Raw genomic sequence first — 6,310 nt, 5'->3', positions numbered from 1 at the left:
GATAAGCTCAGTTTTAATGCTAAAGGCTTTGCAATAATCTTCAAATTCATTTGATGTATATTCTCCTCCATTTTTTGTATGAAGAGCTTTGACTCATAACTCATGATTATTTTCAAATGCTTCCTTATATTCTTGGAACTTGGAGAAGACTTGTAACTTCCTTGTGAAAAAATATACAATAGCATATCTTGAATAATCATCAATGAAAACCATAAAGCATTTTGCTCTAGCAAGAGATATAGGATTGATAGGACCACAAATGTCAAAGTGTACTAATTGAAGAGGTTGAATCATAATGGAGTAGGACTTGGAGTAAGAAAGATTTGTGGCTTCACTAGGAGCACAAGCTTGACAAAATGGAAGTTGAGAGAGGGAAGGTGGATTGCCACAGACAAGTTTCTTATGAGTAAGTTGTTGGAGAAAATTTTGAGAGGCATGACCAAGTCTGGAGTGTTATATGAGAGTGTGTTGTGGAGTTATCTGAAGCATTCAAAGAAGGTTGTAGAAGTGAATAGTCCAATGTGTAAAGTCGACCTAGTTTGGGGTAGGTGAGTTTGAGAGAAGGTGAGAGTAGTTGTAAGATGCAGTGGTCTTTGTAGAAGTGAGCAATGAAAGAGGATTGAGATGTGATCTCACTGATACTCAACAATTTTTTCGTAAGGTTGGGAACATAATAAACTTTATGTACCTTGATTATGTGATTGGAAGGAAGCTCCACTTGAATGGTTTGAGAGCCCTGAGTTTGTTGAATGATGTTGTCCCCCATGGCAACACTGAGTGGAGTGGACATTTCTTTGAAGTAGACTAACCATTCCTTATGAAAATTCATATGATGAGTAGCTCCAGAGTCTAGAAACCATGTATATTCTTCTTTGGAGTTTGAAGAAGGTGCCCAAACACTTGTGGCTAGGCTGATGATAGTTTTTGGTTGCTCTTCCATGTCATAATTTCCTATGCTAACAAAATGAGGGTTTCTTATTAAGGATAGGGATTGAAATGATTGGTAAGAGTTGGGCTTATGTTGAGGATTACCAAGAATTCATTTGAAGTTAGACCGAGGAGAAAACTTGGGCTTTTGTTGAAGGGTTTGAGATATTTTGTGAAGATGTTTTGAGTTGTAGGAAATTATGGCTAGGGCCTTGGATTCTTGATTAGAAGAAGTAGAAAGAGTATCTCTCATAACTTGCTCTTACTTGATTCTATTAATCAGCTGCTAAAGCTTGAGTTTATCAATGGAGATTTGAGTAGTAATAAAATCTCTCCAAGATAGAGGCAAGGAAGAGAGAAGAAACATGGCTTGTAATTCTTCTAAGATGACTAAACCAGATATTATGGTTTCATCTATAAGGGATTGCCACTATTCTAAGAACTTAGTGGCAGACTGATCTTCATACATAGTGGTAGTAGATAGTTTTCTAAACATGGACATTTGATAAACAATATATGTATGTTCATAGGTATTGTTGAAGAAATCCCAAATACCTTTTGCAATTGGTATTGTTCTTACTAGTTGTACTTGTCGATCTCCACAATGGACAAGTATTTCCATTCTTGTCTTGCAGCTGCATCTCTTTGCATCCAATCTTCCTTGTCTGCTCCTTCTTGTTCAGGGCAGTCTTCCTTGCCATTGATAATATTCCATAGGTTTACTTGAGATAGGTAAAGTTCCATCCTTACCTTCCAAACTTGATAGTTGCTACCATTGAGTTTGTCAATCTTGATGTGTCAGTTGTAGGAGGTAGTGGCATTGACAAGAAAGCCATTGGAAGAATGAGAGTAAAGGAGGACTAGTAGTTTGTGATTTTGAAGAGAATGTGATAAGCTAGAGAACTAGGACCTGGTGCTCTGATACCATGTAGTGAAACCCAATAATTTGTAGATAAGAGGACATTGTGCACAATAAGAGAAAGAGATAGCGACAATATAGAAAATGGAGTGAGTTGCAGTTGATCATTTCATTGGTAGTAGCTCTATATATACATGGTACATTAAATGATGTAGGTGAGTTTCTTCTCTAAATATCTTAGATATTTACAAAGTGGACATGTATGGGATCCTTTTTTCCACATATTTTCTTATCCTTATCTTATCCAAAGTTTTATACTTACAATACCTCCCAATGTTTGCAAGTGCTGATGTATCCTCCATATGTTTAGCTATCTCCTCATACTCGATCATGGCAAATGCTTTTAAGATCTCCCATGTATACTTCTTTTGAGAGATGAAGATTAAGCCACAATCACACATGGTTTCTCCTGATAATGGGGTCCTTACAACTTAAAGCACCATGCATTATCGATGACACCTTATGAATATGGATCATTGAGCATATCTAACAAACATAGCTAGCACACTAGAAATTTTTACTAGCCTTCATTGTTTTGAAAAATCTATCATTAATTAGTGATAAATCACTTTACATAGGAGATTGTTTAGTCAATTGTACCTTATACAAGCATTAGATAATTCTACGTGATTGCAACCTCATCTACTCCAGTTCTATGAGAGTTCTACATGGCACAATGGTTCTTGATGAGTTTATGGATGAGTCAGTGCATGCTACCATGAGGGTTGTTGCATATCTTGTATCACAATTAGTGTTTGAGGATGACACCATGAATCACTTCTATGATACAGTGGAGGTATTGGATCATAATTATCCTTTTGACCCCAATGGTAGTGTGGAGATCCATGCTTGTATGGATGACCCTTATGCTCCCAATGCTTGCCATGAAGATTATCCATTTGATCCCGAGGGAAGGAATGGTTTGGAAAAGCCTTATCTTGATCAGGATTTCACTAGTGCAACCCCCCCTAATTTAAGGAGGATGAAATTTTGACTTAGGACTAGCTAACTTTGCCCTAGTTTGGACTATAGACAGCACATTGTTTTAGAGCAATTTTTACATTTATTAATGACAATCAAGTGTCACCTATATGGGCTGAAAGTATGCTTCATGAGCTTCATTTTGATATGTCATATACCTCAATTGGAGCTTTATATAGAAAATTATGACTAGTTTTCTCCAACAAGCCTGTTCTAGATAGCATATCATCGATTGTTTGTCAACCCCTGATTGTCAAGAATTGGTAGTCAAACTCATATGCTATCAACTTGCATATGTTGTATATGCTTCACAAAAAGCTCAAACCAGATGGCTCTATTAACAAGTATAAAGCCCGACTGACTTGTAGCTCATGGTTTCAAAGAAATTGAAGGCCTCCATTATGGAAGTACATTCTCTAATATACTATCTTTAACCTCCTTATGGGTATTACTCTCCATGGTTGCTCATTTCAAATTAATTCTTCATCATGTTGATGTCAAAACCACCTTCTTACATGGTCACTTAGAAGAGAAAAACTAAATGTCTCAACCCCCAAAATTTGTGGATCCAAAATTTCCAACTCATGTCTGTTTGTTGCATAAAGCTCTTTATGGCCTGAAACATGCACCAAGGCAATGGTACACTCAAATTCATTCTCACTTAATACACCATGGCTTTAGGTGGATAGACATTGATCATAACATTTATATTCTTCTTCAGGGAAACACTGTCATGATCCTAGGCCTCTATGTTGATGACATTCCCATTCTTACCAACTCTCCTCATGCCATGTCCAAAGCTAAATCTATTATATCTTCATAGTTTGCTATCATAGATTATGGTCCTATGCATTTTTGTATTGGAATTGAAATTAATAGCCACCCACATCGATCAAAATGCACCAACATACCTATATTATATCTATTCTCTCACGTTACTCCATGCTCCACTGTAATCTCATGGTCACTCCACTTGCCCAGAATCTCCAATTAAATCCATCCTCATCTCATTCTCTTTCAACTGAGTAGGCTCGTGAAATGGAGACTATCTCTTATATGGAAGCACTTGGATATCTTCGGTATCTAATTACTTGCACATGTCTAGATTTGTTTTATGCAGGACATATACTTTCCAAAGCCAGGCATCAGCCCAGTTATGAACATTGGAAGTAGCTCAAACGGGTCTTATGATATCTTAAGGAAACATCTAATGTGGAGATATGTTTTGCAAAAGATAGCAATGATTTTCTTTTAAGAGCATATTCAAATGCAAATTGGGGTGGTGATCTTGCTACTAGAAGATCTCTCACTGGTTTTATCATTACTCTAGTAGGAGGTCCCATCTCAAGGAACACTAAACAACAACACTCTTCTGTAGCACTTTCTACTATGGAAGTTGAATATGTGGCATGCAGCATGGCCGCACAAGAAGTTATTTACCTAAAGAAAATCTTGGAAGATATCAGCTTTGGACATCGACCTCAGCAAATTCGCATCTTCACCAACAACAAGGCATCCATCTCTATCATACAAGGCCCTAAATTAAGTTTGAAACTTCGTCATATTGATATGAGATATCATTTTGTACGTGAATTAGTTGAAAATTCCCATATCATCTTTCAATATGTACCATCATGTGATAATGCCACTGATTTCCTCACCAAATCAGTTTCCCACTTGAAGCATAAAATTGCCATGCAAATCCTTTGCATGCTCTAATGGGGAGGGGAAAATATTCTAGAAATATTCTAGTTGAATTGTTGAATTGAATGTAATCTTTTATTTCTCTACAGATTTCCTATGGAATCCTTTTGAGGGGGGATGTAAGGATATAAGTTTGGATAAGATAAGGATAAGCAAATATGTGGACAAAAGGATCCCATATATATCCACTTTGTAAATATATCAGACATTTAGAGAAGAAGCTCACCTACCTCATTGAATGTACCATGTATATATACAGCTTACTAGCAATGAAATAATCAATTGTAGTTCACTCCATTTTCTATATTGTCTCTATATCTTTCTCTTATTGTGCACAGTGTCTTATCTACAAATTCTTGGGTTTCACTATAGGTATAGGAGGTTAGAAGCCTCATGTACTTGTGTAACACACAAGGCCAGAGATCAATTTTGTTGTTGGTGTTTTGAGAAGATTCTCAAACAAACCACAAGAAAGTGACATTGGAAAGTTGGGATATGGGTGCTTAGATACTTGAAAGGAACTCTTGATTATGGTATCACATACAATTCTAGAAGTGCTCTTGTGGGAAATTGTGATTTAGATTAGGCAAGTGACATTGATTCTAGAAACCAATTTTTGGATATTGTTTCTCTTTATGTTCAAGAATATTCTCTTAGATTAGTAAGAAGCAACCAATTGTGGCATTGTCTTGTACCAAAGTAGAGTACAAGGTAGCTTGTTTTACTACATATAAAGTAGTATGGTTAAGAAAGATTATATGGAGCATGGGAGTATAGGATAATACTAAGATGTGATCATCTGAGTTTCATTACCATTGCCAAAATCTAGTTTTTCATGCAAGCACAAAGCACATTGAGATCCAATATCACTATGTGCATGACTTGATCAAGGATGGGATAGTAGAGTTGGTCTAATGTCCAATGGAGGACAATGGAGTAGATATCTTTACCAACCCTCTTATGAAGGATCACCTTCAAGTTCATTGTCAGATACTTCGAGACTTAGTTCATTAGTTGTGGGTGGACATTGAGGGGGTGTGTTAAACATGTGCAATATCCCACCCTCATAAGGTGCCATCAATGATACATGGTGCTCTAAGTTGTAAGGCCCCCATTATGAGGAGAAGCCATGTGTGAGCATGGTCTTGACTTGTATGTCAAATAAGTTCTATGGGACTGGATGGCAAAAAGGTAACCTTTGTGGATCTAGCCTTTGAGTTAGATAGAGTCAATAGCAACTCGAGGCACAATGCATTGAGTTGCGGGGTGTGGGAGTTATCAAGGATCCCTATTCCCCCTGAGATGGGGCTCCGAGGGTAGCATCTCTAACCCAATGATAAAGGGAATATTCTTTGGACGAGTAGGGAAGGTTCAGGGGTGACTAGGAAAGGTTCATAATATGGTTGAACACGTCGACTAGACTACCTTCTCGGGCTATAAAAGGAAGACCCCAGCCATCATTAGTCTATCTTTCACCTAATCAAAGTTCTTCTAGCTAGCCTTAAGCTCTTTGCCTATCATCTATCTAGATTGTTATCTAAGCTTCATAGTGGAAGTGCACGGGTGGATAAAGCCATATTTGTGTCAATTTGTTTAAAATTAAAGTAGTTCCTATTCTGCTTATATTTGTTGCGTATTCTCTATTCCTTGCTCAGATTCTATATTTGCTACACTGTGTAATTTCTACAATGTTCACTTCTTCTCTTCGAACTTTGATTGAAGAGATCGATTTATGCAGATTTTAGAAGAGCGTATTTACAGTCCTTCTCCTTTATATTG

The sequence above is a fragment of the Lygodium microphyllum genome, chromosome 18 (assembly GCF_053477565.2).
Source record: "Lygodium microphyllum isolate KBCC chromosome 18, Lygodium_microphyllum_v1.1.10, whole genome shotgun sequence".
Lineage (NCBI taxonomy): Eukaryota > Viridiplantae > Streptophyta > Polypodiopsida > Schizaeales > Lygodiaceae > Lygodium > Lygodium microphyllum.
This window is presented reverse-complemented; position numbering follows the sequence as displayed.